This window comes from Gossypium arboreum, chromosome 7 (assembly GCF_025698485.1).
Source record: "Gossypium arboreum isolate Shixiya-1 chromosome 7, ASM2569848v2, whole genome shotgun sequence".
Taxonomy (NCBI): domain Eukaryota; kingdom Viridiplantae; phylum Streptophyta; class Magnoliopsida; order Malvales; family Malvaceae; genus Gossypium; species Gossypium arboreum.
In genome coordinates, this window is record NC_069076.1 from 86,220,343 (window position 1) to 86,239,685 (window position 19,343).

Here is a 19,343-nt window from a genome sequence, read left to right on the forward strand (position 1 = left end):
TTTAATAATTTTTTTTTCTGTTGTATTTAACATCGATTTCCATTTTATCTTAGCAATATGCCATGCAAAAATGGCCAAATTAGGGGGAAAGAGTGTTCTAGAAAGATAGGAATTTAAGTTTATCAACACCAGAAACTGGCAGCTTTAAAGGCACATGCATGTTCTTACTAAATTTAACCATCTTGCAGAATTTATAATGGTAGGACACCTTGCTATATGTATACCTTAGGGCCCAGGGGCAAAGCCAGAAATTTTTTTTGGGAGGGCCGGATGAAATTTTAATTTTTTATAGTTTATATTTTTATAATTTGTAAAGGATTAAATTAAATTTTTATAATTTTAAGGAGGGCCAGAGTGAAATTTTACCTTTACTTATTTAAAATTTTTAAAAAATTTCAAAGGCTTAAAATGGAATTTTCTATTTTAGTGGGGCCGGAGCCCATGCCAGCCCCTTGGCTACGCCCCTGTTAGGCCCCCCAGCAGGAAACATGGTGTTTGTTTTTTTGTTTTTCTTTTTTCCCTCATGTTAAGCTTATGCCTAAAGGAATTCCTTTTGCATTTATCTCTTTCTCTAAGGGCCAAACATCCTAAAAAAATGAAGCATGTTCTCTTTCTTGGGGCAAGTCTTTTGTCAAAAGAGGGTGCATATCTTGTCTTAGGCTTAGACTAGTGTTTTTTTTTGTTGTTTTTCTATAATAATGCCTTCTTATTACAACATAGTTATCCAAGTCTAATATGAGTATCAAATTTGAGCAATTTTTTTGATAAAAATATTATATGTTTTTAAAGTTTTTGTTTCGTAGTTTTGAAATATTTTAACCTATATATTATATTTAGATATGTTTGACACATCATACTGAAGGTATCAAAATCTTATAAGTGACCATTTATTGATAATTATATATGCTTACGCTATATACAATAGAAAAATTAATCAATAATTTCTTTTGCTAATTATAGGTTAACAATCATTAAATTACTCTATCACGCTATAGCATGCTTTTAAACCTTAAACTAACCATAAATTAGATTTGATAACTTTAGAAAAATGGTAAGTTGATCAGTCCCAATGGCAGTAAGTATGGTTATTAGGACCTTTCTTCGTTTAATTTAATTGATTTATATAATTAGTGTTAAGAGAAGATAGTCAGTAAATGTAGAGATATAATGGAGGCTGAAATTTTATGGTTTGATTGAATGAGTGATTAGGTGCAACCAACACACATGAAGCCAAATGAATTCCATTTCTGGGGTCTCAAAGTTGTAAGGCATTGAAGAGTGGAATAGGTGTCAATCAGCAACTTCCTCACTTGGCGTCAACGTTAATTTTGGAACAAATTGAAATCAAACGAAATGAAATGATGTTTACTTAACGTTAGCAAGAGGCCAAACAATTTCACCACTCATTTTTTTTTTATACGTCAACTTAAAAAGGAAAAAATAAACATTCAATTCAAACTAAATTTATTAAATACCATGTCTTAAAAGGTGACTATCACTTAATTTCTTTTACTTTCTCAATTAATTATATATAAATTTATTTATATATGAAATTGAGTTATTTATAGATTAAAAGTGATTGAGATGCAATAATAACATATTAAATATTTAAAGATAAAAGGATCATTAATTTTAGCTTTTTGAAGTTTTTTAATTTAAAAGCCATAATTTTTACCCAAATTAACATTGAGATAAGAGTACTTATGAGATGGCATCCTAATATTTGATTAGTGCATTACCTCTATACCTATTTTGGGGGGTTCAAACCTCTTTACTGAAGAGAGTAAATAGCCAAGATGATGGGCAATGATAGCAGAGCCAATTTAGTTTATGGGCCTAATTAACCAACAAACTAGCTCAGGCTTAGCTGATCCGGTTTTGTTCTTGCAGGCATTTTGACAATATGGAATTTAGGAAATGCAAAAAACAACCAACATATATAATATAAATTATTAACACATCAAAATTTATACAGATATAAAATATTTTTTAAGTATGATTAAAAAAAAAAAAAACATGATATTAGAGTATGATGATAAGACTTCTACTAAAAAGAATTGAATGTATACAGATGATCACAAATCCGCCAATAAAACACTAATTTCTTTTAGTATAACCAATCAAAATATATACCAACAAAGGACGACATAAACTTTTACTGTCAAATATTCTCACACAGTATTTTCTGTTTAAACATGTCATAAGATGGTGTATTTTCATAAATTTGGAGTTTAATCTCAAATTAAGGAATTGATATTTTAACTTTAGTTATTTGTTTTTTAATATAATATAATATAATATAATATAATATAATATAATATAATTTCATTCTATTTTTTTTTGTTTTATTTAACTTTTCACATATGTTTTATTATCTATGTGGAATTAATTATTTGGGAAAAATTTATGTATCAAATTTTCATTGGTTGTTTTAATATTTACTAAGAGTGTTAACTCTAGGAACTATAATAATACACATATTGATAACTTAGGTATTATATTGAACATTTTTAAAGTATGAGTACCACATTAGACAATTTATGAAAGTATAGGTACCAAATAATATACAAATTGATAGTTCAAGTATTACATTAGATATTTTATAAAAGTACAAGTATCAAATGTGACATTATCTCAAAATAAAATAGAAAAATTAAATTTTACTAAGAATGGAATTATGAAATATTTTAACCCATTTTTTCTTTCATAATTTCACTCCACCATTTAACCATAGAATTAATAACGATCCCTGTCTAGCTGCATAATTTAATCTATACTGACTGCGTATTCATCAATAAAAATTGAATCTATTTTCAAAATTTTCACAATTACCTATATTAACGGTTATTGTTTGTCAATAAAATCTGTTTCAATTTTTATTCCTTTTTAATATCCTTTCTTGCCAATTTTAGTTTTAAATTTAAAATAAAATACGCTTATTAGTAAAAAAATTAATAAAAATAAATTAAACCCTCAATAAAATTTAGCAGCCAATTGAGCCTTAAAGATAAAAATTAATCAATCAAGCCCCTCCTTTAATGTTGGCTAAGTTTGATCGTTAAGTTTTGTTAACTTGTATTTCAATCAACCATCTAATTCCAGCAAGCACTACGAAAGCTTTCATATTAGTCATCTCCATAAAACCTCTTCTTATCCAACACCTCGCAACTTTAAAAGCCCCAACTCTTAAGTATTGCACCAAAACTCATACTTATTTGCTCCCATTATTGCCAGCGTCAACATTCAATTTTACAAAGCCAAGTATTGGCTTGAGCCACGCTCACATGATGCCCAAAACAAATATGCAAAATCCAGTTAGCCTCACCATATTGTTCCAAAAATTTTATGCACCATGTTAGCGTCAGAAGCACGTCTCAAATGAAATGTTAGTTATAACTCGATTTGCAAGTAGGTTGATGTGCAACTTCCCATATTTATTGGCATCTTGTTTATCAAATTTGCTTGGAATTTTCTTTTTACATCTTGAGGATTTTAAGAAATAATTTAATAGATGGAATTCTCAAAAAAAAAAAATCAAGCAATGACTCTTTGAAGATTTTTGGTGTAATCAAATTTCCTTAAATAAAAAGACCATGTTTGTAAGATAAATTTATTCCTAGATCTCTAATATTTGATTCCTTATCGGAGACCTACTAGAGCACAATTTAAGAGAATTAAAGTTCACACTAATTGGAGTTCTACAAGTTGATAATGCTTATATAAAGAAGGCTTATTTATTTGATTATGTATGAGAGTAAGAGATCACTTATTTGTTCATTGTAAGAGACCTCCTTTTCAGTGCACAATTATTGTAAACAAATTGTTCTTTATGTTCAAATTGTAACTAAGATTTCAAGAAGAAAGTCTTAGTGGGGAGATTGATTTTAGATTTGATGTATAAGAGTGAGGTTGCAACTTGATGAGTGAATTGAACTTAAATAACATCTTGTATTATGAACTAATAGTGGATTACTCTCTAAGTAAGGCCTCGTAGGTGTAGCAAAAAAATTTCAAACTTTGTAACCAATTTCTATGTCCATCTCAATTTTTACTCTTCTAATTGTTACTCTAATTACAAATGAACATGTAACTGATAAACCAATTCAATGAAATTTTTATTGGTATCAAAGCTAGACACTTGATGAACTATGAGAAAATCTTGTCGTTGAATTGCTTATGTGATGAAAAGAACATCAATCTCAAGGATCCTTATATTAGATAACTCCAACTATGCTTACTAGAATGTAAGAATGAGGGCATTTATCAATTCCACATACAAGAGAGCTGGGCATTCATATTGACTAGTTGGGAGCCTTTTATAGATGATGAAAGTGGTGTAAAGACTCCTAAGCTAGAAACTACTTGGATTACTATAGAGAACAAACTGGCTAATGCTAACTCGAAAGTCGCCAATGATATTTTTAATGGAGTGGATCCGTAATAATTCAAACAAATCTCCAAGTGTGATGATCGTTTTATGGTTCACTAAACTAGACTACTATCATGACTAAGGCAAGCACAACTATCGATTAGTAGTATAGCTATGGTGAGTCGAGAATATCGTATCCACGAGGACTAAAAGTACTAGTAATAACTATCTTTCTATTATTTAGCTTATAATTAAAGGGATTTGTTTTAATCTAAAATTAAACTAATTAACTAATGAACTCGACAGAGATCGAATTGGGAAATACTTAAGAAAACAAATGAGAGAGACAATACCCAGGAAAGAATCCACCTAGACTTCACTTATTATTCTGACTCTGAATCAAACGATTTATTGACTTGTCTTGATCTGTAGAAATCCCTTAAATTATGTTAATATCTCTTTCAAGACTAAGAACAACTGACTCTAGGTTGATTAATTGAAATTTCTTTCACCCCTATCGTCGCATTAACTCGATCTATGGATTCCCTTATTAGATTTGACTCTAATCCGGTAGATTTATGTTGCCCTATTTCTAGGGTTGCACGCAACTCCACTCAATTATGCTAGATCTACTCTTAAATAGGGACTTTTGCTCCACTGAATAAGCATATCAAACTTAGATTAATATCCTGAAAATATTAAGGCAAGAATTAAAAACACATAATTAAGAATAAGAACAAGTATTTATCGTGTAATTCAGATAAATAAATAATAAGATCCATCATAGGTTTCATCCTTCCTAGGTATTTAGGGAGTTTAATCGTAATGTAAAAGGAAAACATCTCAAATTTAGAAAAACAACAAGACATAAAAAAACCCAAATAAACTTCGAGAAAAATTTGAATGGAGATCTTCAATCTTGAAGTGGATCTGCTTTCGAGATGATTCCAACGGCTTTCTTCAAGTAATTTCTGCTTACAACTTTGTGTGTCCCCCTTAGGTCTTCTTCTAGTATGTATTTATAGACTTTTAAATGTTCAGAAACCCTAAAAATTGGCTTTTACCTTGTGTTTAGGAAACAGGGAGCGATATTGACAGGGGCTGGCACATGGGCATATTGCCTGCCTGTGTGGATCACATGGGCGTGTGCCCAGCCCGTGTGGATCCTGAAAACTCCGATTTTGACCCCTTTTTGGCTCCTGTTGCTCCCAAATGCTCTCCTAAGTATAGAAACATTAATTTAAGGGATTAGGAGCATCAAATTCACTAATTCTCATCATAAATCATCCAAAAATATGCTAAGCATGGAATTAAAATATGTTACATTTATGGTTTATCAAATATCCCCACACTTAAGCATTTGCTTGTCCTCAAGCAAAATTCTCAACTCACAATTAAAATTAATTCTTCTCAACTTATAATCCTCATCAATATTATTTCAAAATAATTCACAAATAATCATGCATTGAAAATTCAACTAAAAGAGCCCTAAAGATTCTAACAATCTAAGTCACACATTTTTTTAAGACATGAAAACATAGGTATCTCCCCTTATCTAAGTAATTACCTTTAATTCAAAATCGACAAGATTTTACATCCTCACTAAAGATTCACTCAAATCATTCAAAGTGTTTAAGGTTAAAAAATTAAGCACTCAAAAGTCTATTATGAAAAGTCATTACCATAGGCTTGCATGAAAATCAAATCTCCACCACTATAAGATGATATGATACACAAATCAAAAGGTTTTGAAAGGGTTGTAATGGGGATTGAGTTAAAGGTGCGATAAAGGCTGAAAAAAAGGTTAGAATCGAGATCGAATTGATAAATTACCCAACTAGGAAAATAAACTAATACTAAATAATTACATCAATTGAAATTATTAAATAATAACACGAGCTTCTTCTTAGAATATGAAATTAACTACTTAAGCTCAAAAACATAGAACTAGTTAATAATCAACATAAATGTTTTTTTTTCACTTCTTTTTTTTTTTCATTCATTTTTTTTAGAACAATGGTTAATAAGAGAGAATTTAACAACTAAAACAAAAAGACATAGTTAAGCAACTAACCAAATCAAATCTCGACAAAAAAAAGGGGGTCAATAAAAACAGGAACAATTCTCAATGAATCAAAAAATGAGTTATGGGTTAATATTAATGGGTAAATCAAGAAATAGTTTTCTAGGCTTAAAGGGATTCACTAAGGGTTAATTATGTAGGTAGGCTTTTTATGGGATAAGTGGGTTAAAACCTAAGTGCATTTATCATCTCAGTATATCAAATCAAAAGTGTAGTCTTGACATGCATAATTGAAGCAAGTTCCAGAATAACAATTCAATATTGACACACTCATAACCAATAATAAAATGAGCAAGAAAATTGTATGCTCTAAAGGCTCAAAATCTAACAAAAATTATGGTTTTTGATGTCAATCTTGCAAATCTCAAACTTCAAGGTAATACTTCAATTTAGGGAAAACAACCTAAAATTTTTAGTATTGAAAATAGACTTATCATGTTTGATTTTCTGGTGTCTTAAAGTTTAAACAATTAATGCATAATTACCTATGAATTTAACCCAAAACATATTAATAAAAATCATAAATCAATAAAAATTTATTCTAATAGTAATATGAGAAAATTACTTAAGAACAAGACATAATTTAGGAATTTTCTAATAATCACATAAATAACCTCCCCACACTTAAAATATACATTGTCCTCAATGTATAAATATATATAATGACATTATAAGTAGCATATCATAAGAGAGGGAGAGAAGTGAAACTGCCCTGAATTTTGGATGAAGTCCTCAAATTAGTGACTAGCGGAATTGTAGAGAAAACTACATGTAGTGCATGATTCTGAGCAAGCTATTAAGAAAATAAACATAATTGGTGGAGAAGATTAAAGGATTACTCAATTAGGAACAACCATAATATAGTTCAAAATATAATAGACAAGTCTTTAAACGATAATAAGAAACATAAAAGATAAATAAAAATTGAAATAAGATAAAACAAGAAGACAAAATAAGAAAAGAAAAAAGGGGTTAGGGTTTTTATGGGGTGACACGGTTGTATGAGGGTCCCTGTTGGGCCACACGGCCGTGTCACACACCCATGTGGCTTGTTTTTAACCCGTGTTCGTCGAGGGAGAAAAAAGTAGCCAGTCTTCACATGGCCTCGGACACGCCTGTATGTCCAGGCCATGTGGTTCATACGGTCGAGTCGCACGACCATATATATCGTCCTTCATTTCTCCCACGTCCGTGTGACCTCTTACATGCCTGTGTGGCTAGGCCGTGTTTCGTACACGGCTATGTGCCTTGCCCGTGTAACTCTTTGACTTGTTTTAAAATTTGAAAAATTTTGCTCTAGGTTTCACACGGCCGTGTCGCACGCCCATGTGGTTTAATTTAAGGCCGTGTCTTTGTCAATTTTTGGGAAAATTTTAGCCCTGTTTTCATACGACCAAGGACACGCCCGTGTGTCTAGGCTGTGTGGGTCAAAAACCTGCATTTAAACATGAAAAGAAGTAAAAATAAACTAATTAGTAGGGTTAGTGCTCAGGCTGCCTCCCAAGAAGCATTTATTTAGAGTCTAAGCTTGACTTACCTCTCATTCGCATGATCATGGTGGTTTGAGGAGTTGAAACTCCTCTCTCTTGCTATCAGTTCTAACATCAAAATAAGGTTTAATTCGAGTACTATTTACCTTAAAAGTACCAAATTTAGAATGAGTTACCTCGACAGTACCGTATGGGAAGACATTTAGTACCGTAAAGGGAGTTGCTCCGTTTGCATTAAGCTTTGAAGTGATAACTCGAGGATCCATTTTATCTAACAGTACCTGGTCTCCAACCTTAAATTGATTGGTTCTATCCTTAAGCTCGACATGGTGTTGCTTCTGTTCCTTTTTGACATAAGTCCGCCATTCGTCTAGTTCATCTATCTGTAGCATTTGTCTTTTATGGAAGGTTCCATTGTTGGCGCATGAACCAGAACGTGGCTCATTTGTGTTTTTTGAAAGAGTTTCCTATAAAGAGGGTTGAATCCCATGATTAGTCTTATTAACAGGATTTATAGAATCGTCTTTATTACTTGATGTCTTAACCGAATCGCGAGCTTGGAGCGTAATTGTATCATCACCTACACGAAGTGTGAGTTCACTTGTACCAATATCAATGATAGTTCTAGCAGTTGCTAAAAATGGACGTCCTAAAATTAAAGGGACATCATTATCCTCATCCATGTCTAGGACAACAAAGTCAACTGGGAATATGAATTTATCAATTTTTACGAGTACATCTTCAACAATACCTCTAGGAAATCTAATCATTTTATCTGCTAATTGAATGTCCATCCTAGTTTGTTTGGGTTTCCCAAGACCTAGCTGTTTAAACATTTTGTAAGGCATGACATTAATACTTGCCCCTAAATCAGATAAAGCATTATTTACATTTAAGTTAACAATTAAATAAGGAATAGTAAAACCCCTGGATCTTTCAATTTGTTGGGCAGTTTATTTTGTAAGATAGCTGAGCACACCGCATTTAGCTACATGTGAGACAAATCATCTAACTTTCGTTTGTTTGCCAAAAGCTCCTTTAAAAATTTAACTGAGCTAGGCATCTGCGAAAAAGCTTCAATAAATGATTAGTTAATATGCAACTTTTTCAAAAGTTTAAGAAATTTACCAAATTGTTCATTTGTACGGTCTTTCTTTGTCACATTTGGATATGGCACACGAGGTGTATACTCGTTACTTATCGATTTTTGTTTACTTGGCTTTCATCAACCTTACATTTACTTACCACACTTTTTTGCATTGGCTTTGGTTTAGACTCAACTAACCCTTCTTCATCTTAAACAGTAATCACATGGAGGTGCTCTCTTGGGTTAGTTTCGGTGTTGTTAGGCAAGCTACCTTGTGGTCTTTCTGAGATTAGTTTAGCAAGCTGACCTATTTGATTCTCGAGTCCTTGAATCTATGCTTGCTAATTTTTAAACGCTGTTTCGATGTTTTAGAAATGTGTTTCTAACACCGAGATGAATTTCGTTAGCATCTCCTCAAGGTTCAGCTTCTTCTCCTGCTAGTAAGGTGGTTGTTGAAAACCTGGAGGAGGTTGCGGTCTTTGATTACCTTGACCACCCCACGAGAAATTGGGATGGCTCCTTCAACCTACATTATAAGTGTTACTATAGGGATTATTTTGAGGTTTAGAATTGTTACCCATATAGTTGACTTGTTCGTTCTTTGTGCTAGGGTTATAGGATAGATATTCTATGTTGTTCACCCCTCCTCCATTTGTATCACACTACATCACCAGATGTACCTGCGTAGAACCATACAAACCATCATTTTTTTTATTTAAAAGCTCTACCTGGTTAGATAACATAGTGACCCGTCAAGGTTGAAAACACCGATTGTTTTATTAGGTTTTGTCCTCATGACTTGCCATTGATAGTTATTCAGTGACATCTCTTTGATAAATTCATAAGCCTGCTCAGGTGTTTTATTATTCAAAGTACCACCGGCGACTGCATCGATTAGTTGCCTAGTTGAGGGGTTCAAACCGTTGTAGAAGGTTTTAACTTGTAGCCATAGAGGTAACCCATGGTGAGGGCACCTTCTCAATAGATCCTTATACCTCCCCCATTCATCGTAATGGGTTTCTAAATCCATCTGCATAAAGGAAGGGATATCATTCCTCAATTTGGCCGTCTTGGCCAGTGGAAAATATTTCAGCAAAAATTTTTCGGTCATTTGGTTCCATGTAGTGATGAACCCTCATGGTAGAGAGTTCAACCACTGTTTAGCTTTATTCCTCAATGAGAAGGGAAATAATCGAAGGCGAATGGAATCATCAGAAGCACCATTAATTTTGAAAGTATCATAGTACTCCAGAAAGTTAGCCAAATGAGTATTTGGGTAAACCATCGAACTGAATAAACAGTTAGATCATTTGAATGGTGTTCGACTTCAGTTCGAAGTTATTTACAGCAATAGCAGGTCTCATAATACTCGATCCAACCCCTGCTAAATTAGGCTTTGGCATAGTTGTACATAGTACGAGGAGTAGGATTCTGATTTATAGGATTCGCAGTAACCACAAGAGGTAGCGGATTATTCTGATTTTCAGCCATCTCTTCAGTAATATTGGTATCGTCCTCTTGCTCTTCCTCTATATAATGTAGACTCTGCCTTATTTCTCTACGAATTCTGCGAGCTGTGCTTTTAATTTCACGATCAAATAATAGGGGTTCTGACAGGTTTCTTCTAATCATAAACTAAAAAAACCTGCCAGAAGCAAATAAGAGAAAAAATTAGTAAATTATAGTAAAAACAAAAATAAAAATAAAAAAGGGATAAAGTAATAAAAATTAAGTGTTCCTAATATTTTACTCCCCGACAACGACCAAAAACTTGATGATCATTTTATGATTCACTAAACTAGACTACGGTCACGACTAAGGCAAGCTCACCTATCGATTAGTAGTATATCTATGGTGAGTCCAGAATATCGTATCCACGAGGACTAAAAGTACTAGTAATAACTATCTTTCTATTATTTAGCCTATAATTAAAGGGATTTGTTTTAATCTAAAATTAAACTAATTAACTAATGAACTCGACAGAGATCGAATTAGGAAAATACTTAAGAAAACCAATGAGAGAGACAATACCCAGGAAAGAATCCACCTAGACTTCACTTATTATTCTGACTCTGAATCAAACGATTTATTCACTTGTCTTGATCTGCAGAAATCCCTTAAATTATGTTAATATCTCTTTCGAGACTAAGAACAACTGACTCTAGGTTGATTAATTGAAATCTCTTTCTAATTAAAACCCCTATCATTGCATTAACTCGATCTATGGATTCTCCTATTAGATTTGACTCTAATTCGGTAGATTTATGTCACCCTATTTCTAGGGTTGCATGCAACTCCACTCAATTATGCTAGATATACACTTAAACAAGGACTTTTGCTCTACTGAATAAGCACATCAAACTTGGATTAATATCCTAAAAATATTAAGGTAATAATTAAGAACACATAATTAAGAACAAGACCAAGTATTTATCATGTAATTCAGATAATTAAATAATATCCATCGTAGGTTTCATCCTTCCTAGGTATTTAGGGAGTTTAGTTCATAATGTAATAGGAAAACATCTTAAATTTGGAAAACTAACAAGACATAAAAAAACCCAAATAAACTTCGAAATAAATTTGAATAGAGATATTCAATCTTGAAGTAGATCTGCTTCCGAGATGATTCCAACGACTTTCTTCGAGTAATTTATGCTTTCTACTCTGTGTGTCCCCCTTAGGTCTTCTTCTAGTATGTATTTATAGACTTTTGAATGTTCAAAAACCCTAAAAATTGGCTTTTTCTGTGTGTTTAGGAAACAAGGAGCTATATCGACAGAGGCTGGCACATGGGCATGTGGCCTGCCTGTGTGGATCACATGGGCGTGTGCCCAACCCGTGTGGAAAATGTCCAGGCCATGTGGATCCTGAAAACTCTTATTTTGGCTTCTTTTTCGCTATTTTTGCTCCTAAATGCTCTCCTAAGTATAGAAACATGAATTTAAGAGATTAGGAGTATCAAATTCACTAATTCTCATCATAAATCATCTAAAAATATGTCGAGCATGGAATTAAAATATGTTACATTTATGGTTTATCAAATATCCCCACACTTAAGTATTTGCTTGTCCTCAAGCAAAATCCTCAACTCACAATTAAAATTAATTCTTCTCAACTTATAATCCTTATCAATAGTGTTTCAAAATAATTCACAAATAATCATGCATTGAAAATTCAACTAAAAGACCCCTAAAGATTCAAACAATCCAAGTCACATTTTTTTAAGACATGAAAACATAGGTATCTCCCCTTACTTAAGTAATTACCTTTAATTCATGATAGCAGTGATTCGTAACAAGTAATAAATATTTATAATGAAGATCAAACCTAGACTAACTATTATGACGACGAAAAGGCAAGCGCACCTATCGAACAATAGTATAGTAATGGCAAGATCGGGATATTGTACCCAAGGGAACCAAAAGTACTAGTAATAACTATCTTCTTATTATCTAGCCTAAGAATAAAAGGGTTTGTTTATTGAACTAATTATCTAAACTAATTAACTAATTTAATTAAAGGGAAGAGAAAATTTAGAAAAAGACTTGAAGAGAAGCAATTAATAAAGACGACACACAAGGAGGAATCCACCTAGATTTCACTTGTTATCTGACTCTGAACCGGACAATTTATTCACTTGACTTGTTCCGTAGAGATCCCTAAGTTAAGTTATTATCCCTATTCAAGACTAATAACATCTAATCCCTAGATTGAATAACCGAGACTTTTCTCTAATTAACACTCTAGGGTTGCATTAACTCGATCTATGGATCCCCTTATTAGGTTTCACCCTAATCCGGTAAAATCTCGTAACCCTATTTCTAGGCGTTCGATCAACTCTGCTTAATTATGCCAAATCTACTATTAGGCAGGGTCTATTCCTCCTCTACATAAGCACATCAAATCATGAATTAATAACCGGAATATTAACTCAAGCATTAAGAACACATAATTAAGAACAAATCAAGTATTTATCATACAGTTCAGATAATAATAACAAGATCCATCATAGGTTTTATCCCCCCTAGGTATCTAAGGGGTTTAGTTCAAAATAAAATTAGAGTACATCTCAAAAGTATGAAAATAACAAAACATAAAGAAAACTCTAAAACCCCTGAAGGAATTCTGAGAGAGATCTTCAGTCTTGGAGTAGCTCCAGCTTTTGAGATGGATCGTCTGGCTTCCTTCAAGTAATTCCCAGCATGTGGTTCTGTGTTCCAGAAAAGTTCTGGAGAGCCCCCTTTCTAGGCCATACTTAGGGTGTTTATATAGGCTTTTTATTGGCTTTCTTCCCCCCTAAGTATCCTTTTTTTTTCATGTAGAATACAAATCATTGGAAAAGGGACACGTCCGTGTGCCACGGCCGTGTGACGTGCTTGCCAGGCCGTGTGCGATCCGTTAAATTGCCACAGCCATGTGGGCTCAATGGCCAGGCCATGTAAGTCGTGTAAACCTTGGTCGACACCCTCGAAAGGAATGCGCGTGTGAGCTACCCGTGTGGGTAGGCTTAGGCCGTGTGGGTCTTCTCGATTTGGTCCGTTTTGTCTATTTTTAGCTCATTTTTGGCTCCTTTTGACTCTTGGTGCTCTCCTGGGTACAAAACATGAAATAACCGGATTCAAAGCACCAAAATCCACAAATCCAGTAGTAAATATCCATAAATATGCTAAGTATTTGGGGTAAAAACATGTATCATTTGGCGTTTATCAATTCAAAATCGACAAGATTTTACATCCTCACTAAAGATTCACTCAAATCACTCAAAGTGTTTAAGGTTAAAAAATTAAGCACTCAAAAGTCAATTATGAAAAGTCATTACCATAGGCTTGCATGAAAATCAAATCTCCACCACTATAAGATGATATGATACACAAATCAAAAGGTCTTGAAAGGGTTGTAACGGGGCTTAGGTTAAAAGTGCGATAAATGTTGAAAAAAAGGTTAGAATCGAGATCGAATTGATAAATTACCCAACTAAAAAAATAAACTAATACTGAATAATTACATCAATTGAAATTATTAAAGAATAACACGAGCTTTCTTCTCAGAATATGAAATTAACTACTTAAGCTCAAAAACATAGAACTAGTTAATAATCAACATAATTTTTTTTTCACTTCTTTTTTTTTTCATTAATTTTTTTAGAACAATGGATAATAAGAGAGAATTTAACAACTGAAACAAAAGGACATAGTTAAGCAACTAACCAAATAAAAAAAAGGGTGTTAATAAAAACGGGAACAATTCTCAATGAATCAAAAAATGAGTTATGGGTTAATATTAATGGGTAAATCAAGAAACAGTTTGTTAGGCTTAAAGGGGTTCACTAAGGGTTAATTATGTAGGTAGGCTTTTTATGGGATAAGTGGGTTAAAACCTAAGTGCCTTTATCATCTCAGTATATCAAATCAAAGGTGTAGTCTCGACATGCATAATTGAAGCAAGTTTTAGAATAACAATTCAATATTAACACACTTATAACCAATAATAAAATGAGCAAGAAAAGTGTATGCTCTAAAGGCTCAAAATCTAACAAAAATTATGGTTTTTGATGTTAATCTTGCAAATCTCAAACTTCAAGGTAATACTTCAATTTAGGGAAAACAACCTAAAATTTTTAATATTGAAAATAGACTTATCATGCTTGATTTTTTGGTGTCTTGAAGTGGATCTACTTCTAAGATGATTCCAATGGCTTTCTTCGAGTAATTTCTACTTTCTACTCTGTGTGCCCCCCTTAGGTCTTCTTCTAGTATGTATTTATAGACTTTTGAAAGTTTAGAAACCCTAAAAATTGGCTTTTTCTGTTTGTTTGGGAAACAGTGAGCGATATTGACAGGGGCTGGCACATGGGCGCGTGGCCTACTCGTGTGGATCACATGGGCATGTGCCCAGCCCGTGTGGAAAATGCCCAGGTCGTGTGGATCTTGAAAACTCTGATTTTAGCCCCTTTTTTGCTCCTTTTGCTCCAAAATGCTCTCCTAAATATAGAAACATGAATTTAAGGGATTAGGAGCATCAAATTCACTAATTCTCATTATAAATCATCCAAAAATATGCCAAGCATGGAATTAAAATATGTTACATTTATGGATTATCAAAGTGTGCTACTATGAAAGAAGCCTGGACCATCCTTGAAACTACGCACAAAGGCAACCATACTATTAAGTAATCTAAACTTCAAATGCTAACAAAAAATTTTGAAACTTTATAATGCTAGTTAAGGAGTCTTTATTTAAATTCTATGTAAAACCATGTGAAATTACAAACTAGGCATTTGCTCTTAGTGAAAAGTACTTTGATGCTAAGTTAGTCGAAAAAATCTTGAGATTTCTACCTAAATGATTTGTAATCAAGGTTACTACTATATAAAATGGCCAAAGAGATTGATACAATAAAAATTAATGAACTAATTGGATGCTTGCAAACTTTTGAGAAGAATCTTGAATAGGCAAAGAAGAGCAAGAGCAAAACAATATTATATTGCAAGTTGTATCTCCAATTATAACTTAAAGAGAAACCCAGAAAACTTTAATAGTGCATTTAAAAAACTAACTAAGAAGAGTGGGAATTTTGATGGTAGTCATGAATTCAACAAGGGCAAAGTTAAGGTAGTAGCAACTAGTGAAAAAGGTTCCAAGGTGAAAAAAAAAAGGGAATTCAGTGTCACGAGTGCCAGGAATTTGAACACACTCAAGTCAAGTCTACCAATTCTTTAAAGAAGAAAAAGATGTCCCTTTGTATAACCCGACATGATGATGACATGACAAAAGAAGATGATGAACATCTTAGCAACTACGTAGACTCCACCTCTCAAGTTGACCAAATAATTGCAACTGACTTAAACAATTACAATGATAGTTATGCTGATTCCAATGTAGATTTTAAGGGCACCTACAAGATAATGCTAGATAAATGAGATTAAGTATTCAAACTTAATGAGAGATTAATAAATGAGAACTCCATGTCCAAAAATGGTACGTTTGCCTCAGATTACATTTTAGTCACTTATGTTTGAAATGTTACGTTTTAATCACTTACGTTATTATTTTGTTACAAAATGGTGACTCTATCATTAAGCTTCGTTATCTCTCTAACGGTGGTCCTTCGTGGCAGTCCAAATGAGTTTTAAATGCCAAATTGGATGTCCTACGTGGCAATCCAAATTAAATTTATAAAAACCTATTTTCATCCCAACAACTGGACATTCAAGTTCGCATTTAAAACCCATTTGGACTGTCGTTAGAGAGGGAACTGAGTTTAATGGTGGAGTGACTACTTGGTAACAAAATAATAACAGAAGTGACTAAAACATAACATGTCAAATATAGGTGACTAAAATATAATCTGAGATAAACAAAAATGACTATTTTTGTAATGATTTGGATATTATAAAAAGGGAATAAAAGACACACAAAAGGGGAGGAGACAAAGAAAAAGAGACAAAAATACGAGACGAAGGAAAAAATATTCTGCTCAAAACAAAGGTCCTTACACTACAGCAAACCAGGTTTTTAGCGGCGTTTTTTTGGGCCTTTAGTAGCGCTTATAAGTGCCACAAAAAATGCCGCTAAAGACAACGCCGCTAACATTTTGCGGCGTTTATGTAAAAAAACGCTGCTAAAGAACATGACTTTTAGCGGCGTTTTTGATAAAGCGTCGCTAAAGAACGTGACCTTTAGCGGCACTTTTCATACAAACGCAGCTAAAGAACGTGACCTTTAGCGGCACTTCTCAAACAAATGCCGCCAAAGAACGGGACCTTTAGAGGCGCTTTTCATACAAACCCCGCTAAAGAACTTGACTTTTAACAGCGCATTTCTCAAAAAAGCCACTAATTTTAGCAGATTTCTAATATCCTATTTTCATTCATATACAACCCTTCTTATAACATCAAATCCAACCAATAACAGCAAACCTAAATGATACTTCAAAAATCCAACGAAAGTTATATTATCTAAATTAATAAATGGAATAACAAAATATTCTTACAGTAATGTTAAAAGTTATATTGTTAAAACATTCTTACAATAAGAAAATAAACGTCTAAGATGGTGGATTCTGCGACTACTGAAACATCTTCACCATATTCTGAAGCTATAGCTGGAGTTCGTTGTATTTTCTGTTTTGCTCTGATTCTCTCGTTGCTGCTTCCGCTTTAAGTTGAGCAATTTGCTCAACTGTGCTCGCTTGCATCTGAGCTATCTGGTCTCTTAACCTCTGAACTTCAACTTGAGCTTGACTGTAACGCCCCAAAAATTGGGCTTAGAAGAGTTGGACTTTGAGTCTGGGATTCGGATAGAAGAAAACCTGAATATTGAGAAGTTTTGAATATTACTAGTGTTTAAAATATATATATTGATAAAATATTTATGTTAGTACTAATATTTTAATTTTTATAAAATTATTATCATTATAATTATTAGATACAAATATATTTATAAAATTATTGTTATTAATTTAGTGTTTAAATTAACATATTATTAGAAAATTTTACAAGATCTATTTTTATTGATTTATGGAAATTATAATTATTATTATTAGGAAATATATATATATATATTATCGTATTTGAAATTTTCATTATTATGGTTATTATTATTATTATTTTAGTTTTTAAATAAAATATGAATGGCTTATAGTATGGGAAAAACTCTAGGCTCGGCCCATAGCTTTAGCGAAATTTTCAAATTTTGCCTCTTAAGAGAATCTGGGCAGTAGGCCTTATTAATAACTTGGGCTGAGTTTTAGCATAAAGAAGCACTGCCCAAAGGCTAAGCACGCTAGGAGGTTGTGGGAAGTGCCTGGTTCAAGGCACGGCACATAAATTGGGTTTTTTTAGTATGCAGGTTGCGGTTGGAATAGGCCTTAAAGGAAGTTGTGAATGAAGTTTGACACAAGGAGAGCCTGTGGCGCAGTGGCAAGCAACGTATGTGTGTGTTTAAGAGGTCGCAGGTTCGAGATGTACAGCAGCAAAAATTTCCTTTTGTTTCAAAGTAACCGAGCTTCAGCAGTAAGGTTTATAATTAATTGTGACCGTATATAAGTAAAGAGAGAAGCATGGTGCAGTGGCAAAGACGGCGAAGGCACAAGGGCGCATTTGAGGTCTGGGGTTTGAGCCTCACCTCGCGCACTGGAAGGCTTGGATTTTTGCTGCTCACGTGGGGGAGAGTCAGAGTTTGACCGAAACTCTCCTAGCCATGGCTTGAGTCGGTCAAGCGGTGGACTACAGCTGATGGTGCAAGGAAGTTGGATAGGATTTAAATTGGTGGGGGCTGAAATTTAGGAGAAAAGTATGGAATTTAAATTTGGGAAGGAATTTATGTCGAAATAAGATTTATGGCAGAGTACCAATTTGGCTATAGGCAATTAAATGCCGAAAAAACTCTTAAAATTTTGGTGTTAGTCTTGGGTATTTTTAAGTAACTAATAGATTTAGGTTGGGGCCATTCATATCTACGGTTATTTTTGAGATCGACCTTCATTGTTTCTCCTCTCTTCTCCCCTCACTTGCATTCATATTTTCTTTTCTCCATAGCCGAACCCATACTCCTTTCTTTCTATCTTTTCCCTTATTTTCCTTTCTTCATTATTTCTCAAAAAGCTGAATCTTGCTATAGCCGAATCTCTATCATTTTCCCTTTTTCTTTCAAAAGCCGAAAACCTTCATATCTGGGGTGTAGGAAGCCGAATCATTGGTTACTTGAACCTGTCTCTTCTGACTATGGTAGATTGGGATTAGAATCATAGATAAGAGCACTCTCTTGGGCGTAACAACGATTGGTAAGTATTCAATCACTTGTGTTAGTTATTCATGGTTTAAGATAAAAGTCAAACCCTTAAGGGTGGCTAACGTTTGGACTAAGGGTGTTGGTGCTTTTTTTCTTTTTCATTGTATAAGCATTAGCGTGGACAAGGGGCGGCAAAGAAGGGTGTGAAGACCGATTCGGATTGGATCTCTAGATCTAATCCATATTTCAAAAAGGTAAGAACTCTAGGGTAAGGGATGTTGGTGAATTTGGTAAGGGGAATAGTACATAGTTTGTTTTCGGCATGTAGACTGACGTTTAGTAACTTGATTGTAGGCAACTCGTGAGTGGATCGCGCCAACAGATCGTTACAAATCGTGTGTAAATGACACCCACTCATAGACTAGATCGTGGCCGAAAAGCCAAAAAGCGACATTTATGAACTTATGATGTCTGCGCTTGTGAGGTGGTTTGGTTGTTAATTTTGATAATCACAAGCAGTATGATTGTAGAGTGCGTAATTTCACGCACTTCGGTATATTTGGGCTTAATGGGCCGAAAA

At 33.4% G+C, this 19,343-nt stretch overlaps 1 non-coding gene across 1 annotated transcript; it reads left to right on the plus strand.

Annotated features, from left to right (window-relative positions):
* The first annotated feature begins 9,985 nt into the window (after nucleotides 1–9,985).
* On the plus strand, nucleotides 9,986–10,092 carry LOC128295879 (small nucleolar RNA R71). Its single transcript, XR_008286428.1, has one exon. It is a non-coding gene; the product is annotated as a small nucleolar RNA R71 (small nucleolar RNA).
* Nucleotides 10,093–19,343: the final 9,251 nt, after the last annotated feature.